We start from the raw sequence: 19,570 nt of genomic DNA on the forward strand, positions 1-19,570 counted from the left end.
CCCACGGATTCTCCAGCAATTCTAGTCAAGGTTCCAAATTCCCGAACACTGCCTGGCCAGGACACCCCTCCAGCCTCACCTTGCTTCAGCGGAGGCTTCTCTCCCGCTGTTGTGGTTAGCGTGTCTGACAGCAGCCGTTCTCTTCCGATGCCCTCTTCTTTCTGCCACGAAGCCACCCACTGCAGAAGCAGTTCCTCCACGAAGCCATCCCTCTATTGCTCTGCAGCATCTATGGTGCTTTCTGCATGCCCGTCACTGCCCAGTCGAACACACTGTGGCGTGCCCACGGGCCTTCTGGCACCCCTCTCTCCAGAGTGAGTGCCTCATTTCTTGCTTTGGTAATCTTCTCTCCTTCTACCTCAGTACTTCACACAGGTCCCGGCCATCATATAAAGTTAGTAAATGCAGGCTAGATGAGAGGGCGGTGGATAAATGCTGACTATTTTAATGGTGCAAAGGAAAAAAAAAAAACTTTCATAAATTCAAGGGGGATCTTGCGAATAGAGTGTATTATAGGATGTTAACATTTGCTTTTGCCTATAAAAGAGTTCTTTTACATGTTCTGGTACAGGAAGACAAAATAGAATTTAGAGCAATACTAACTTCTTTTGCAAAAACATCTGCAGTGTCTTTTCTCATCTGGGTAACAATGAGCTGTTGCTTCTGTTGGGTTGAAGTGCCAACCTGAACTCAAGAAATGACTCATGAAGCCCGCTCCAATTTTGGCATACTGCCCAGCCGCTGACCCTCTGAGTTTGCTTCCTCTGTTCATACACTAAGATGGTTGATTGGCTCAATGCTAATGCATTTTCCATTCTGAGATGCTAGAGCATTTTAGGGCTTCTGGAGTCCTCAAGTTGGGAACTTCCAGCCACAGTGGGTTTCTTCTTAATAATATGTAAATTCTCCTTCTGGCCTATTATATATGAACATGGAGTTAAAATGTATGGGTCACTATTCTGACCCACTGAAGAAATCAAATTAGGGAAAAGACTTTCTGAAATGTAATCTTTTGTTTTAACACAGGTATGGTGAATGAAACATTCATTTTTTGTGGCGGGGGGGGGAGGGAGTGTAAGTGTTCCCAGTGGGTCATTTGCACTAAGCAAGTTTAAATTATTCAACTCTGAACTGGTACCCCTGTGTCTATCATTTATTCTATACCAAAATACTAGCTGTGCACAAGTTTGTATATTGGCATTTCTTTTTCACACCTGAGACTTGCTATGTAGACCATCAGCCTCATAGTGATCCTCCCACCTCTGACTCCTGAGTTGCTGGGATTAAAAGTGAGTGGCTTTAATCACACCCAGACTCTATAAGCATGTTAGTGCCGGCGTAATTATAAAGGCAAGGAGAAAAGAACCAAGTGAATGAAAACAGGAGAATGTTAAACAAAACTATGCTGTCATTTAAAAATCCCATTTTTAAAGAACATGTAGGTGGTAAGAAAGAGTAACAGAGGTGGGGCTGGAGACGGCTCCATGGTTTGGGGCACTGTCTGCTCTTGCCGAGGACCCAGCTTTGGTTCCCAGCACTTACCTGAGGGCTCATGACTGCCTGTAACTCCACTTGTGGGTTTCCAACTTCCTTGTCTGGCCTCTGTGGGCACTGCATACATGTGACACATGTACATGCAGGCAAAACAGCCATATACATACAATTATTTAAAAAAATAAAAAAAAGCTAGGAAGCTTTTGTGGCAAGAGATACTTCAGGACCACATACATGATAATCCTAACTTTAAAATATTTGAGACATATATAAAACTAGAGGGAAACACTCTCAAGAGTTAGCAGTGTGTGTGGTGGCTAATGCCTGTAATCATTGCATTTAGGAGATCAGGAGTTCAAGGCCTGCCTGGGCTAGATAGCAAGTTCAAGATTGGACCGGGGTTCTTGAGATCTGTTTTTTTTAAAAAAAAATTATTGCTTCTTCCCATCACTGCTATAAAATCTTATAAAAATGTATCACATTCACCATTTTCCAGAGTAGACCCATGTTACTCTCATATTTCAGGAAAGAACAAGTATATGAATGCTTGTCAAAGTTTTCTTCTGAGTGCCGCAGAGGTGAGGGATGGAGGATGTGCTACCAGGAGTCTGCTAACACCGGCTTGCGAGAGCTGCAGACTCCTGGCCGTAACTGTTTGGGGTGGTGGGAACCCAGGATCGAACACCACCATAGGCTGGTGGAAGTAAGAAGTGGCTGTGTGCCAAAGAGTGGTCGGGTGACACCTTGCCAGGGCTCCTAAATGCCTGTGGGACCGTCTCCTGGTGTGTCCTCTCTCAGAACAAATCCATCCAGCTTTAGTGGGACATTGGGCTACCCTTAACCTGACACTAACCCCACATCCTAGAAAGAAAGGCCTTCAACAAAGCCTTTTGCACCATGTCTGTTACCATTGGCAAGCCTTCTGGTTTTTTGGTTTTGTTTTATTTTTTGTATTGCAGTGCCAGGGCTTGAACCTAGGGCCTCACATGTACGAGGTGAGTGCTCTACCACTGAACTAAATCCTGAGCCTTTTATATGAACCCTCAAAAGTCCCTTTTAGAAAGGATTGGCTCAGTGAGCTCAAGCTATAATAACGTTATTATGCAGAGCCAACATTTGCGAAGCTGCAGTATGCATCAGTCATCCATCTGTGGGAGCGGTACATGAGAATGCCAAAACTGGGTGTATGCGTCCTAGCGCAAGTATGTCAAGCGAAGCATTTCCCAACTGGGCACAAAGCTTCCTGCCAATCAGAGCAGGGCTGAGAACATCTTTGTCAAAGCTCCTCACAGCTCCTGGCACAAAGGAATCACAAAGCAGCTCCTGAATTATTAAATATGTATATGTTAATAAAATGCATAGTGAGTAGAACCTAGAAAAATAGAAAAGCAAAAAACAAAAACAGACTCTAGGTCAGATCTTTTTATTGAGGGGTTTTCTTGTATAGACAGGTAAAAGGAGACAGGAAAGCCAGGACCAGCACTAAGGGAGGTGTTTACTGTGTTGAAACATGGCCTCCTGAGCTGTCATCATGTAAGTTCAGATTCTTGCTATCTTCTTTGCCTTTTCTGTCCTTCAACTCCATCATTGTCATTACTACTACCACCACCGCCATCACTTTCATCACCGTCATTATCATCATCATCACCACCATCACCTCCACCACCAGCATCATTATCAATCATCACCATTACCTCCTCTTCCACCACCACCATCATCGTCATCACCACCATCATGTTGTGAGATATGAGTTGAAGGCACTTCAAAATCACCTTACTGCGTAGCAAGAGCGCAGTAAATGTTCGTTCTTGTTATTCATATCATAAGGACTGTTGAAGACCCAGGTGCATTTGGGTACCTAAGAGTCCTCCAGGTGCCTACACCCCTACAGCACAGTCCTCTCCTGTGTCTATAGACTCACTGCTGTTTTCTCTTCTTTCCTCCCCTCTGCCCTGACGCCATGTTTTCCAATTCATTCTTCTGAGACAAGGAGGGACTGGAGATGTCTAGGGTTCCTTCTTTCTTTACTCCAGGTCAGGCCAGCTGTCAGCGTGAGCTGCAGCCTGAGTGTGGCCATGCTGGTGCAGGGGCCAGCTCTTGTCCACTTGGCTAGCGCTGGAGTGGACCCCGCTGCAATTGCTCTCACGGGGGAATGAAAGCATCAAGGAAGCTCTCACGAACGTGGAACTTCAATTCTGGAAAACATCTTTTAAAGGACATAAAACCATGGATAAGGAACAAGATGAACTTTAGCATTTTCCTCGTGAATACTGGTTCATTTTCTAAGACTCCCTGGCTATTGTTAAAATCCACAGAGGAAGCTATGTGACTCAGAACTGTGGAAATGAAAGAAAACCTCAAAGACGTTTGCTGAATTCGGCCTTTGCGGGCCATGCCCTTTCGACCTCTGCATCAGTTCACCTTGCAGCCCGCCTCTTCCTTCTGCCTGTTAGCAGTGCACCAAGGAGTCACAGTGTGCATGCCACACGGAGAGATGCCAACGGGCCTGCTCAGGCTTTTCTAGAACTGCTTGTCTCTGTTTTCTGACATTGCTGAAGAACCCGGATTCCCACTACTCTGTGTCTTCAAGTCGATCTGTGAGGTCAGACCACGCTGGTGTGGAAGCCAAGTCTGACCCAGGTTACCGTGGCTCTGGTGCCAGTGGCTCGTGTCTTCGGACAGCTCAGGACAGGCAGGTGGACATGTGGGCATACTGGCCTTCAGACTTGGAGAGATCATTGTTCCTCTGGGCCATCTGTCTGGAAAAGATGTGTCTGGTTTGGTATTTCTCTTGGCCAGAGAATAGCATGGAAACACTGAGCACCGTTCGCTCTAGCCGTTAATGCTCAGTGTTCTTTCCAGAACACTCTAGAAGGTCATGCTGGGTTTTACCAGCTACAGAGGATGGCTGAGAGGTGTGCCACCTAGAAAGACAAGTGGCAGAAAGTGCAAGGCTTGGAACAGCCCACACAGAGTCCAGGAGGAGCAGGCATTTCAGGGTTCAGCTTCAGTGTTGCAGGCAACCCCTGAAGAAGCAAGCTGCTGTTTAAACCGTTGTAATTGACTCTGCATGTGATCTGGATCCTGAGTGGCTTTTTAACTAAAAACCTCACGACCCTGTTGAAAGTCAATGACACAAAAGATTAAACTTCATCACTCTTTTCTGTTTTCTCCTCCCATCCCCAAGGGACAAAGGAGAATGAGCAGTCCATCAGCTGTGAGGTGAGGTCAGTTTTCTCGAATCACCAAAACTGAAGAATTACCAGGGTATCCTTAACCCTATTTGCTTAAATACTTTAAAAGAAAATTTAACATAAATCCCAGATTAAGCGCAGGATTTAAAATATGGCTGACAAGGCTCATCTCAAGTAAGTTTTTTTGAAATAAACAACAAATGCTTTTTGAAGTTTTGGTGGGTATCACCTCTTTGCTTAGGAAAAAAACTGTTTTTAAAGAAAACACTGCTTCCCCAAACCAGATGTTGACTTATGTTACTGATGTGTTTACCTCAAGATTTTTAAATTTAATAATAATAACTTATTATCATCATCGTTATGATTATTGACACATTATTATTATTATTATTATTAACATTATTATTATTATTGCACTACATAGACCTGGCTGGCCTGAAACTGGCTCTATAAAGCAGGCTGCCCTCAAACTCAAGAGCTGCCTGCTTTGCCTCCCAAGTGCTGGAATGAAAGGCATGTGCCACAGACTGTTTCTAAATGAACAAAAAAATGTAAATTCAGTACTGACTTTTCAAGATGGCAGTCTGATCGTGTATTTTTAGGTTTCCTTCTTCTCTCTTAGTTCTACAGGGAGAGCACCCTGGCAAGAAGACCGTATGGAGAAGTCTCAGCAATGGGAGTCTGTGGTGTTGCCTTCCCCCCTATCTCCTGGAAGGCAAGGTGGTGGGGAGCCCACCAGCCTCTTAACGTGGGGAACCCTCTCAGACACGTGTGTTTCTGTTTCTGCAGCCACACTGGGTAGATGTTTGTTGCACCCTTGCCTTGGGGTGGACAGCCTTGCCTGTTCATTCCTTTTAGCACAAAACAAAATGACTGCATAAGCCAGACCTCTGGCTTTTTGCATGTATGTAGCCATGGCCAAAGTAAACTTGTTTCTTGGGTTTATTTTGAGTTGAAACTAGCTGAGCTGTTTGTTTCCTTTAAGCCATCCACAGATGCTTTTGAGCTATCTTTGTATTTGAGGCCTTTTTAATTTTTTTTTCATGGTATCAGCATACCACTTCCTCCTAAGTCATTCCTGCTTGCTCTGCAGAGTGGAAACCGAGGGAGATCAGGGCTGCTCTACCGTGCGCATCATGTCTGATGGTGAGTTCATGAAAATGACTTGTTCACTGAGCTTTTGGGAGTAAGATGGCTGAAGTCACCAGGAAAAGTTTTACATTGCCACTGAGGCATTGGCCTCTGTTAGAATGATACATGAAGATAGGGTTGTGTTCTCGAAAGTTGTTGGCCTGATCTCCTGAGAAATCCATGCAGCACTTAGAACTCGGGCTCCACTAACTCGTTCGTGTTCGTAGTAGCTCGCACTGTGATCCACCCCAGCACATGAGAGGCAGAAGGATGGCTGTGAGTTCAAGAACAGCCAAACAAAACAAACAAACAAACAAAAACAAAAAAAGAAATCATAAATCTAAGGAAAGCCATTCTTAGCTTTCCTCTTATTATGCTCTAAAATATTTTTAATAGTGAAAGACCTTAATACTTTTAAACGTTCTTATGCCAACATAAGCAATGCTTTACTAACATGTTATATAGTAACAATGTTTCCCATAAGTTTATAAACTGCTTTTGCCGTGAAGAAAGTAATGTTTTTATAGTATCTTAAGAGTAAGTTCTAAACGTCTAATTCTATTATACTTTCACTGAGAAAAACAGAGCTAGCTTAAACTGTATCAGTGCAATGTTTGTAGTGATGGTTATAGGATCAGATTTGTGTGCTAAAATTGGTTCCTGTCAAATAGCTTATTTTATGTAAGAGGCAGAGGAGTTGCCTTTACTAGAAAGTTCTGAGTTGGTCAGTCTAGTCATGACTTTACTTTTTTTTTTTAAAGAATGTCCTTTGGTAGCAAAGTGATACCAGATATCATTTCCTTCTCAAGAAATAAACTGTGCACCCCCCCTTTTTTTATTGTCTTGGAACATGTTTTAATGAAGAGTTATGATGTTAATACTCCTAAGGCTGTTTTTATACAGGGTGTGACCATGAGTAGATCTAGGGCCGAGCTTGTCACTAGTCTCCACTGCCTTCAGCTCTTGCTCATGCTGCAGCCAGTCTGAGATACTCTGGTCTTTGTTTATCTGCTTGTGTTTCTGAGAACTAGTCCTCTACATTTTCGGAAGAGTAGGATAGAGGAAGCAACGGGAGGAAGCTTTGCCTCAACCTTCCTGCCATTAGCTGTTGAGAGGAAGTGCCGTGGACAGCAGAGGGGAGTTTCAGAACGGCAAGGGTGTGCCCCAGGGCAGAGGGCTTCCCTAGCTGCAGACCTAGGTTTGGATAATGGAAATGGTTAGCAGGCTGTGGAGGCATACCCATGTGATCCCAACACGTGTGAAGCGGAGGCCAAAGCATTGCCAGGAGTTCAAGGGCTGCTAGCCATCTTTTTGGCACGGATTAATAGCAAGACTTTCTATCCAGAGAGGAGGGTGGGAGATCAACACTGGCTAAAAGAGAGACCCCGTATCAAGGATGGAGAAAAGAGGGGAGCCTCCTCAAGGCGTTTGGCTTCTGGGAATTGTAAATGGGGATGAATACGAAGTTCTGGGTTCAGAATAGGATTTCACACTGATCTTCACACCTCTTTCCATGAATGCCTCCCTGTCAGTGAGAGTTGGCTGCATGATCCATTTCCCTTGAGGTGTCACATTTTACTGCAGCTTTATTCAGCTCTCGGCACTGGTGTCTTCCCAGTCAGGACGCCACCACCTAGCAGTGGCTGGACGGGGCATATCAGCAGTCTGGTGGCTTTGTTTCTCTCTTGCTCAGAGAGACTGGGCCTTTGCTTCAGCCTGTTTTCCTTCCAGAAGTTATTCGCTTCCTCTGGAATCATCCAGGGGTGATTACTGTTTCTTTGTTTACCTTTCTGCCTCTAGAGCAGTGGTTCTCAACCTTCCTAACGCTGTGACCCTTTAATACAGTTCCTCCTCTTGTAGTCATCCCCAACCGTAAAGTTCCTTTTGTTGCTACTTCATAACTGTAACTTTGCTACTGTTATGAATCGGAATGTAAGCATCTGATATGCAGGATGGCCTTAGGCAAACCCTGTGAAAGGGTCATTCAACCCCCAAAGTGGTCGCAACCTGTGGGTTGAGAACTGCTGCTCTAGACTGAAACATCTTGGAAAGTAAGCATAGTCTATTCTGAGGTGGGACATGATGACCCAGAAAGGCCTCTAGTCATCTTCTTAATGGGTCCAAGAAACACCATGTTCATTATAATGGAGGATTCTGGGGCAAGTGGCTTCCCTTTCTTCTCCTGCACTATAACTTTCCTATTGTTTGGCAACAGAGTTCTTCAGGTGACATACACACAGCAGTGAGCATGAAACCAGTTTGCCCGTGCCTAGTTCGGGCTCAACCTGTAGAAATCCGTACATCTAGGAGGCTTGCTGGGCACTCTTCTGTGCTATTGGATGGGAATGGGGCTGGCACAGATGGAGCCCATCGATGTCAGATATCTGAAGTAGGGATAAGGATATTTGAGAACTAGGTGTGAATAGACTGAGATTACCAGTACTTAACACTTTTCAAGCATCATAAAGATCAAATTCTCCACTGCGTGGCATCCCTCTGTTACCCTTTTACCCTCCTTATCTCTCAGTTTCACTCTCTCCCCAGCGTTACTCATGTTTCCTCCTCTACCAAGAAGCACTGCACGAGACGCCCAGGCCACTTAGTGAAAACCGCTGATGGTTGGTGCTGATGTTCAAAGTGTGCCGAGCACATTGCCCTGAAGCATCTGCTTATCTAACTTAGACATGTGGAACATCTTCTCAGTCCAATAGGGAGGAGTGTGAAAAGCAAAGAACACCCACGCTCATCTCAGGTCGCAACTTAGACAGAGGAGGCTGTAAGAGCTCACCGCCACAGATCGTTAAGAGTTCCTAGGACTAACCCATGCTCAAATAGAGGTTTTGATTGTCAACATTAAAAAAAAAAATCAATTTTCCTTTTTTTTTTTCCTAAATAGTTTCATAATGGCCAATGAAGCCAGCGAAGATAAATGAAACTTAGATGGATTATGTCAGCCTAAATTATTCCTTAGTTTCTGGGAACTTTGGTCTTGTGAAAGACAGAATGAGATAACTCGGGGTAAAAATACAAGCTTCTTGGCTAAGTTTGTGTAGCATAAACCCAGATATTTATTTGTCTTCATTGAGACAGGAAGCACTGCAGGGCCATGTGCCTAGGATTCCTGCAACCTCCTTCCTGCCTGGTACAGAGACCATTCCCATAGATGTCACAGTAAACTTTAGTCACAGCTGCAAAATCAAGGTGGTCTAGTTTATAAGCCTCCCAAAATGGTCACTGTCCACCACCAGACCCACTGGCTAAGTATTTCATTTTGTTTTTGAAAAATCGTGAAGCTCAGTGTGAGAGTTTTGTCGAGAATGTATGAGGCCCTGGAGTTGACCCAACCGCTGAGGGAAAAAGTATAAAGTATGATGCTGTGGGTAATATTTTGCTTCAAATAGAAGGAAATAAAGAAAAGGTTAACCCTGTGATTTTTAAAAAAATTAGATAACATTTAATAGAAAAAGATGTAATGATGAGAGAGAAGATGACAAAGGGCGATATATTGTTAATCTCAGTAATAAGAAGTAAAATTAATGTAGCCCAAGCAAAAACTGTTAGTATCTTTGGTTATAGTCATTATACGGCATAAATGCACCCTATGGAAGTAATCTGAAATTGGTGCTAGACTAGAAACATTTAGATAGAAGCATGCTGATCGTGGTAGGATTTTGACTGTATGTATGGTTCATGTGTATGTGTGTGTGAACTTGGACATTCTTGTGCTACAGCTCACACGTGGAGGTCAGAGGACAACCCTGGGGGTCGGTGTTGACCTACCTTCTTTGAGACGGGGTCTCTCTTGTCACTTCACACACCAGCCTGGCTGGCCTGTGAAATTCCAGGCTCTTCTGCTCACCCTCGTCTCTAGGATCCGTGGGATTCTGGATGCACACACCGTACCCAGCTTCTCGTGGGTTCTGGGATTTCAGATTCAGGTCCTTGTGCACACACGGCTAGCTCATCACTCATCTGTCCAGCCCTGCTGCAGAATGTTTACTAAAGAATTTGGGTGCAATTTAAATGTCTAACACTGAGAAAGAAAAAAAAAAAAAAACAAAAAAACATCTAGCTAATAGAGCAACCATAAATTGAAGCATTCAACTATTAAAATTGTGAATTATTACAAAATTGTGACCTATTAAAATACTGTGAAATGAGAAAAGGAAATATACACACTTCAGTCTGTCCACATTTTAATTGCTCGGAGCTAGGAGTGTATGGTGGAGCACTTGCCTAGCATGTGGGAGCCCTGAGCTTGGTCCCCATTGCCTGGTTGTTGCAAAATACATACATACATACATACATACATACATACATACATACATACATACAATGAGATGGAAGGAAAGGGTTGTTTTTTCAAAACAAAATTATTTCTATGTATAACAGAGCTCTGGCTGTCCTGGACCCACTTTGTAGACCAGCCTGGCCTCGAACTCACAGAGATCTGCCTGCTGGGATTAAAGACCCACAAGGTGGGATCTTAACTGACTGAGCTATCTCCCTCGAGCAGTGGTCCTCAACCTTCCTAATGCTGCAGCTCTTTAATACAGTTCCTCATGTTGTGGTGACCCCAAACATAAAATTATTTTTGTTGCTGCTTCATAGCTGTAATTTTGCTACTTTTGCAAATATCTGATATGCGAAAGCATTGTTCAACCTCCCCAAAGGGGTTGCGACCCACAGGTTGAGAAACACTCCTCCAGATGCTCGTTTCTCCTTACATTTTTTAAAATTTATCTGTCTGTTTGCTTGTTTATTGTGTGTGTAGAGGTCAGGGGACCTGTGGTCCCAGGGATCAAACTCAGGTCATCAGTTTGATGGTGAGTGCTTTTACTTGATCATCTATCTAGGACCTCCCTCTCCCCCCCAGTAAAAAGCAGTGGGATTGGGGGACGGCTAGGCGGTTGGGAGCACATGCTCCCGCAGACGACCTGAGTTTGGTTTGCAGCACCCATTTCGTGAGGCTCATATCTGCCTGCAACTCTGGGTCCAGGACCTCCAGTGCCTTTTTCTGCTTCCACACTGTGCTCACGTGCACACTCACACACACACACAAAATAATAGTAATAAAATATTTAAGATGAAGGACTCATAAACAAATCTTTTGAAAGAGTGAATTATGCTCTTTAAAAATAATAAGAAATAAAGCGCAACCACTTTATTTCTTTCTGATGCCTCAGTGAGATTCTCTTATTGAAGGAAGGACAGGGGTCTCTTAGGATCCTGAATATATATATATAAATTATTTTATATGAATATTCAACCTTCAAGTGTGATTTGGGTAAGAATACTTTGCATAAGCCAAGATCAGCTTGGCCAAACTGTGGCATGTGGAACCTCGAATTCATTTCCCATGATCCCACCCCACCGTCAGCTCCAGTGTGAGTGCTTGCCCCTTGCAGGTGGAGAATTCAGTTGTCTAACCATGCTAATATCTTTGCTTCTAAAGCAACAGGAGTGCATGGTAGGTGCTGTGTTTGTTGAATGGAGGCTGTGTGTGAGATCCCCTCATGGAGGCGCTCACCGATTTACCAGGTAGTTAGAGACACGCGGAAGGGCCAGACAAAAACATCCCGTCACAGGACGCTTAGTGCTCAGAGAGCACAGGAACTGCACGCAGGGTCAGGTCCAGGGGAAAAGGCAAGGATTGCCAGGGCCTCGAGGTTAGAGAGGTTTATCTAGAAGGAGGAAACAGCTGGGTGTGGTGGCCCATGCCTTTAGTCCTGGCACTAGAAGGAGGCAGAGACAGGTGGATCTCTGTGAGTTCAAGGCCAGCCTGGTCTACAAAGTTTGTTTTGGGACAGCCAAGGATACACAGAGAAACCCTGTTTCGAAAAACAAAACAAAAAGAGGAAGCTATGGTGACAGAGATCAGCCAGGGGGTTGGGTCATCTTGTGGGCAGAGGCGGAACTGATGCGATGTTGGGTTACTCTGTCATGCTGACTTCAGCCACGGCACCCAGAAAACTGTGCGAGCATCACCAGGACATGAGGGCCACTCAGAAGCCAAGAACAGGACCCAGGTCGAGTTTTACTTGTTGTTTCATTTTACTTCCGTTTGTCTGTTTGTTCTGTTGAGCAGTAGAGGGGATAAGACAGGGAGCGAGCATTTCAACAGTTTCCCCCGCCCCTTGGTAAGCTGTTATATCTTTCTAGAGGTAGCCTACAAAATATCAACCATGTGCTTTTTACACTGCTTGGGAGTTTGCTGTCCTCAAAGCTGTCAATGTTTAAATGTAACCATGGAACTCCTTTGTACACAAGCCACCAGCCGGTCATCGCGTTGGAATGGACCTGAAGCAGATTAAATGGTCCAAGACTTGGGTTGGGCAGCTTTTGTGTCTCCGGGGAAAGAGCCGTTTGGTCAAAAGTGGGGTGGGGGACCCTGCAAAAACGGTGAAGCTGATCCCCCTGGTTGCACCTCTTCTGACCTGTCCGTACATTTGGAAGCAGGAAGCACCATCTGGTGACTCTTAGGTAGACTGACCTCATCGCTGCAGGGATTTTCTTTTCAAGTTTCCCAGTCAGTCATTTGGAGAATTCAGAGCAGCCAGGAGGAGAAGGGAGGTTCTTGGAGGGAATCTGGGGTCATCTGGGTACAACAAACTGTGTCTGGCAGGCCACCGAGAAAGGCAAAATGTGCTGAGAGGCTGGAGGAGAGAGACACGGGGACCCTGTGACACCCGGGTGCAGAATGTGAAATCTCCCCGGGCGCCGAACAGCTGCGGTGGTTGCCAGCTGCTCTCCTTCCACAGCGGCGTGAGCGCCAAACCCGGCTCAGCACCGGAAGCAAAGCAACGGCTCTCCCGCCCGCTCGCCTCAAGCGCCCCTCACCATCTGCAGTGGATTTCTTAAATAGTCTGGCCTATACGTCATTTCCAGTTTTCAAAAATGTCAGCGGAATCTTAATTTAAAAAGGAAAGTAAATTTTCTTCTTTTTCTTTTTGTTTTGTTTTGTTTTGTTTTTTGAGACAGGGTTTCTCTGTGTAGCCCTGGCTTTGTAGACCAGGCTGGCTTTGAACTCACAGAGATCAGCCTGCCTCTGCCTCCCTGGGTGCTGGGATTGTAGGTGTTCACCACTGCACTCGTTTCATTTGTTTGGTTGGTTGGTTGGTTTTTTGTTGTTGTTGTTATTTTTGAGACAGGGTTTTACTGTCCGTTTTCCTGGCTGTCCTGGAACTCACTCTCTAGACCAGACTGGCGTTGAACTGCCTCTGCAGGCCTGCCATGCTGGGATTAAAGGCGTGCGCCACCACTGCCCCGATAACTTTAGTTTATAAGTGATCAAGTGCAGCCTCCACGGTGGGGTGGAGCTGACAAGATGGGGCACACGAAGCCACTGGCTGGCGTCTGCATCTCTGTGTGGAACCTCCATGGATTCCAAAGTAACCACTATTGATAAACTCTAGTTACAGGCTTAAAGACTGATTAGCAGTGTCCTCGGGCACACTGTCTTCTACAAATGGCAAGCTTTTGATGGAAATCTCACGAAACTTTTCTCTTTAACTAGGACAGGTTCTCAAAACAAACAAACAAACAAACAAAGAAACAAAAGCCCCTGATATTTGGGAATAACAGAATCCTGCAGGAGGGTTGCAAGTGTGATCGTATGTCATGGGTGTGCTCAGAGGAGCTGAGGTAATGGGGAGCCTTTAAAGGCCACGGTGAGGATTAGCATCAGAGATTTTGAAACAATATTCTGGCCACAGTGACTGATAATGAACGTGGCTTCAGCCAAGGCTGACGATGCTGCAGATGTGGTCGGAGAAGTACTCTTTCTACAAGTTGCTGTGGTTCTGGCCAACATGTATGTGATGGTTGCTGTCAGGTGACATGTTTAAGGACCTTCCTTTATAGCGTCCTGGCTTTATTTGCTTTTCTTTTTCTTATTGCTAGGGTTGACAGGGTGAGCCCTCTTTTATGCTGACGACTTTCCCATTTCTTTCGCAAGCAAGCGTTGCAAAGTGGAATCTTTACAGCGTTGTTGTAAAGTGGAATCTTTACATTTCTAGAAAAATCGAACAATGAGTGCAGCCAGGGTTTCTGGAATTCAGGCAGCTCAGCTTCCGGGTTTCCAGCTTTGGGCGCTGCAGAAGCGTCATGCATCGGTGCGGACTGTGATGTGACTGCCGGTCTCCCGGGTCTGATGCTGGGCAGGGGCAGCGGTCTCTGACAGCCTCTGACTGGTGAGGGGAAACAAGCCCTGAGCAGCAGAGACTGAGTTTCCACGCCAGGGTGTCTGGCTGACACGGCAGCTACTAACTGTAAATGCTCTTCCAGCTCCTTTAACTGTTGCATAAAACATTCTAACGGATACATATTAATGGAATGAGGTCTTGATGTCTGTAATATTTAAGTCACTTAAGCATGTCTCTCCTCAAACATTAGCATCGGTTTATGATGAAAAATCCCAAGTCCTCCCTCTAACTTTTTGGGATGAACAGCATGTGTCTGCCTGATACCTGCGGTCACCCCATTGTCGCCTCTACCCACATGTAGTACCAGCCTATACTGTTTTCCAGGAAAACCACTCATTATTGAATCCACAGATGCTCCATTCCCGTCTTCACAGAGCAGCTGGGTCAGCCTCTCTCAGGCCATATCACCAGCCAGGCCTGGCTCCCGGGCCGCAAGGGCATCTCGGGTCAGTGAGCCTCTTGGGCAGGGTTTAGAGAGGTGATGTCAGCCCCGAGTGCAGACTGTATCCACCCCTGTTCCCTGGGATTCCGGGGAGGCTTTCTGGGTCCTTGAGGCTCTGTCCTCCAGGAGAAGGCAAGGAGTAACCCCGGGCTACAGAGGAGGCTGGAGAAGAACCCAGATGGCCAGCATCTTTTTTGGTTGTCCAACTGTCCACAGGCAGCTGAAAGTAAAAATGTTAGCCACACGTCAGCAGCAGCTCTCGGTGTGTGCAGAAAGTATACATGGCAGGATATGGAAGGGCTTCCCAGTGGTTCCCCCGTGGGCTGTAAAAAAACATTCTCGGGGTCTTGTATGGGCTTTCCCCTGGACACATTTTGGAACTTGGTGACCAACTGGAAAAATTTTCACAGTTTAATGAAATTACTGAAAACAAGAGGGCACACACATGGTCTTTCCATATACAAAAAGTATTTTTCCTACAAAGAAATAAGGTTAGTGATGTTCTAACCGGGAGCTCCTCCAGTCCCCTTTCCTGTGTTTACAAGTTCTGTGATGTGTCAGCTGCTGTTCCAAGCAGCTGGGGAGACAGCTCTAGACAAAGTCCCCGCCCTCAGTGGCAGTGGCCGCTGTGGAGGGAAAAAGCAGATCATGTCAAACAATGCCTGCAGGTGTCTAGAGCACTCATATACATAAGCTAACCCCCCTCCCCCAGAGCCTTGCCAGACAGGGAAGGAATGTAGAGGTCTCTTACCAAAAGGGCACTGAAGTTTTGGGTCCATGGGTCTGTTTTGAACTTGTGTGCTCAAACTGTATACCGTAGCCTCTCTCAGCAGAGGACTGAGCTCCAGGACTGGGCTCACTAGTGTTAAGACTCCACAGAAGGCTCAAAAATGCCTAGTCAATGCCCTGGTTTGGGAAATGGCTCCAAACATGATAAAGTCTTCTTGGGAATGTATAGCTATAGTCCACAGTTGGGTCTAAGTGAGCTAGGACTGTCCCAGAGGGACACGGTCGCGCTTGTGTTCAGGATCATCCTGGCAGCAAAAAGGACACAAGAAGGTGGCCCAAATCATCAGGCCTGCGCCTTCCATTACCTCCTCACCTGTTCTTGTTGCTTCTTGGAGTATTTTTTTTTTCCCTAGGCTTACTGATTGGGGTTCTATTTATTTTTTTAAAAAAAATTATTGCCACTCTCACTGAAGTCTCCAATTTGGGAACTTGAATCCCTTCCTAGGAAGAACTACCTATATTCTTAACACTTATGGAAAAGACCTAAGTGTCCCATTTTATCCAACAGATCATTTTGGGATGGACAGATTAATTTTTCCTTAACTCTGCACCCAAGCCAGTCGCTAATCAATCCAGGAAACCACTCCTACAGCCTCTACGGGATGGAGAAGGGAATGGGCCATAGGTCTTTTTTCCTTCTTGTTTGCTTGTTCTTTTTAGCTTTGCTTTATGGAAACATTTCAAATATTGGAAAAGTAGACAGTAGCGGTGCACAGACCTAGTCTGAATCCCTCACTCAGCTTTGAAAACCATCTTCTCAGGACCGCTTTGGTCTTAACTTGCATCTCAACTTGCTTGCCTTCATTTTCCTATTACGTAGACACTAATCCCAACAAACACAGCTGCTCTGTGTTTTTTAGTTTTGGGGGTTGTCTGGTTTTGTTTTTTGAATTGGGAGCCTAAGCATTGCATTTTATTTCTGTGCTCTGCAAGCTTCAGGCTCCCTTCTAGATCTTTCTGAATTAGCTTCCGTTGCACCCTGCTCCCATGTTTATAATATACTTTATTATATAAATAATTTATATTATATTATTTATATAATATAAATATTATATTTATATAATATAATATATTATTATATATTATAATGGCAGCCTCCGCCCCATGGGTCTTAGAATACCACTTACTGAATCTCCTTGATTTGGAAGGAGTCGTGCGTTTATCTCTGAAGCTGTCACTGCAGCCAGGGAACCCCAAAGCTGCAAAGAACCGAGCTGGTTACTTGCTGTCCCGATGCTGAAGGGGCAGTGAACTCTTCCCAAACGTGAACTCCTTATCTAGTAAGGGGCAGGGGGTGCTGAACAGCCCAAGAATAACAAGTGGACTGTTTACCAGAGATGCACTGTCTCCAAAAGGTCCCCAAAGGGACAGCCAAACTCCCCGATGAGGTTCCTGTGCAGCAGGACCTGCCTCCCCTGCCCTTCCCACCTGTCTTCTTCCTCTTCTGAGCCACAGTCTAAGAACTTTCCTCCCCTCTTGCTGGTGAGGTGGATCCCAGGGCGGAGCTATGAATGCAGCTGCCCTTTCCCTCGGAGAAGTAGCAGAGCGGCTTTGCAGAGACAGCTAGGCATCAGCTTCTACGGCATTCCAGACTCCCTTCCAGATACACTTCCTGACTTCTGTCTCTGCTTTATCTGCAGTGAGCATAGCAGGGAGCCCTGGGGCTTCCTACGTTGCGGGACGCCATGTTGGATTCCCACCCGTTCTGTTGCAGGTCACAAGGGAAAACAAAAACAAAAACCTATAGTCTCCTCTAGTTACCCAGACAGAGTCACTCTTTTCAGTCTCTGCCTAATATTCTGTCTATTTTCTGTTAGAGGTGTAGCATCAGCAAGCTCCTTGTCTCTGTCAGAGATTAATAGGTGATATCATAACTAGCATACATTCCAAGGATTCCCACCCTCTAGCCCCGGAGAGTCCATATCCGCCTTTCCCCAACCTTAACCCAGCCAACTGCATGTGAGGGTCACATTCAAAGCTCAGGTCTGGTACCAGCCACTGTATCACTCACGATGTCTGCCCTGGCTCACGAAGAGTAAAATGTAAACAAACATTTATAAATAGGCCTGTGTGCTGGCACAGCTCAGACCTCAGCCGAGCTTTTTTTCCATCCCAATTCCCGGTTGTGATTAGTTTCATACCCAGGCTGGCCAAACGGTGGATGCAGCAGGTCCAGCCCCTGCATCCTCACAGGTCATGGCCAGTCTCCTCTGAGGTCATTCCCTGGGTTCAGATTACATAGTGGGCCATCAGCAAGAAGTCTGTAGGGCGGAATGTATGCCTGTGCCGTTGATGCTGTTGCTGTCTGTATGTGAGGTGGAGTGAGACGGATCTGGACCTGAGAGGGAGCGAGGAGGACTGTCCACAAAGCAAACCAAAAGATCAAGGCTCTCGGTGGACCTGTAACACCCAGATTGCTGAGGCTGCAGTTTCAGTGCTAGTCTGGTTGTGTGGGGGTTCCAGGCCGGCCAAGGCCATGTAGCAAGCCCTTGTTTCGAAAATAAGACGAAAAGGTTCGGCCAAGCTTCCAAAACACAGTGAAATATGTTGCAAATCTTTCCTCAGGTAGGATTAGGCCAGTTCATATCTGCAGTGCATGGAATACTGCAGAATATGGATTTAGATTCTCTTTCTCAGGCCAGTTCCAAGTGACCAGCCCTGCGTACAGCTCTGCTGATAATTATGGGGCAAAGGATTACCCCTTATTTCTGTTCTTTTAAATCAGGCAATATTCATATTTTAACATGGGGGGGTGTCAGTATTAGGTTTTGAACCCAGGACCATGTGTAAGCCAGACCAGTCCCCTCATACAAGGATACTTTCCTAAGTGGATTCTTCTTACAGTATAGATGTGTTCGTTTAGCCTGGGAGTGTTTCCCCCTCTAAAAAACTGTGAGAGGTCATTGTATTATGGGGGAAGGCTAGGGGTTGGGGGCATGCAGGATCAGAAACATCTGTGTGCTACCCGGGTGTATACGCTGCAACAGGAGAGGGTCGTGGAAACACAGCACGATGGGCCTGAACTATAAAACTCAACGCTTTGTGTATGTTACTGCGGCTCTGAGTTTTGTAGGTGTTGATTTGGAGTGACGGGAGTAATACAGGGTTGCTGGTTAGAATTCTTCACTGTTTTTCTATTTGGTTAGACACTGTTGTTTCTTAGGCTTTTTTTTTTTTTCTTGTCTTGGCTTTTTTATTGAGAGTAGGTTAACATGGATGATTCTCTGTACAACAGCCCTTTCAGTTTTCCCCACCAAAAGCTTAGATCTCATCTTTGGCGTTGGTTATTGCTGGATATTTATTCTTTCAGGAGGAACCATCGATCTTAAGTTTGGTTCTAGTTTGCTTTCTGTTGTTCTGATTTAAACAAACACACACACACACACACACACACACGCACACACTGACAAAAAATAACTTGGGGAGGAAAGGATTTATTTCAGCTTACAGGTTATAGTGAACTGGTCATTAACGGAAGCCAGAGCAGGAGCTCAAACGGGAACCCGAGGCAGGAACTGAAGCAGACCATGGAGGAACCCTGCTCCCTGGCTTGCTCAGTTAGCCATCTTGTATAGCACAGGCCCAACTGCTGAGAGCTGATACCGCCCGTAGCTGAGTGCGCTCTACTACCTCGCTTAGCAGTTATGACAATATGGAATGGAGGTGGCCGCAGGCTACCCCCATCCGGGCAGAGCTTCAGCTGAGCTCCCCTCTTCCCAGGTGACTCTGGGTTTATGTCAAATATGTCAAGTTGACAACTGAAGCTGACTCTGACAGGCTTGGAAAGCAATGCTGTGGTGTGGCGGAATTTGCAGGAAATTCAAATCCACTGTTTGTCAAGCACCTACCAGGCTCTGGAAACTGAACTGGATGCTGAGGAGACAGCAGAAAACAAGACAAGCAGGGCCTCAGCTCTCCTGGAGCTTGAATTGTGGGGAGGAGACATACAAACAGGTGCAATACCAAGTGATGACATCCACTCTGCAAAGAGAAGGCGCACAGATAGGGCAGGGGGCATCTTTACTAACATCTGAACAACAGGAGGGACCCAGGAGAGGAAGGCCGAGGTGAGAGGACTTAGCATAAGGCCCCAAGATGCAAATGAGCTTGATACAGTTAAGGAACAGAAAGGGCCTTGGGGTTAATCAGCAAGAGGATTTGAGCCAGGCTGTGGTGGTGAGCACCTAAAATCCCAGCACCCTGTGGGTTGAGGACAGAGGCAAGATCACAGCAAATTCAAAGCCAGCCTGGCCGACAAAGGGCACAAAGGGCTCAGAAGACAGGTCTTAGGGGCCTCTGTGGTGTGGGCGAGGTGT

The 19,570-nt window shown here is 45.7% G+C and overlaps 1 protein-coding gene across 6 annotated transcripts in view; it reads left to right on the top strand.

The window, feature by feature from the left end:
• Positions 1-19,570, top strand: part of Wipf1 (WAS/WASL interacting protein family member 1) — a 105,831-nt gene that overhangs the window by 57,695 nt on the left and 28,566 nt on the right. The window contains exon 1 of one of the 6 annotated variants that reach the window (XM_060390444.1): positions 5,810-5,834. The exons of the other annotated variants lie outside the window; for them this stretch is intronic. The gene's annotated coding sequence lies outside the window, so the exon portion shown is untranslated. Of the gene's footprint in view, positions 1-5,809; positions 5,835-19,570 lie in introns of those variants that run through there. 6 annotated transcript variants of the gene reach the window in all.

The sequence above is a fragment of the Meriones unguiculatus genome, chromosome 8 (genome assembly GCF_030254825.1).
Source record: "Meriones unguiculatus strain TT.TT164.6M chromosome 8, Bangor_MerUng_6.1, whole genome shotgun sequence".
Classification (NCBI taxonomy): domain Eukaryota; kingdom Metazoa; phylum Chordata; class Mammalia; order Rodentia; family Muridae; genus Meriones; species Meriones unguiculatus.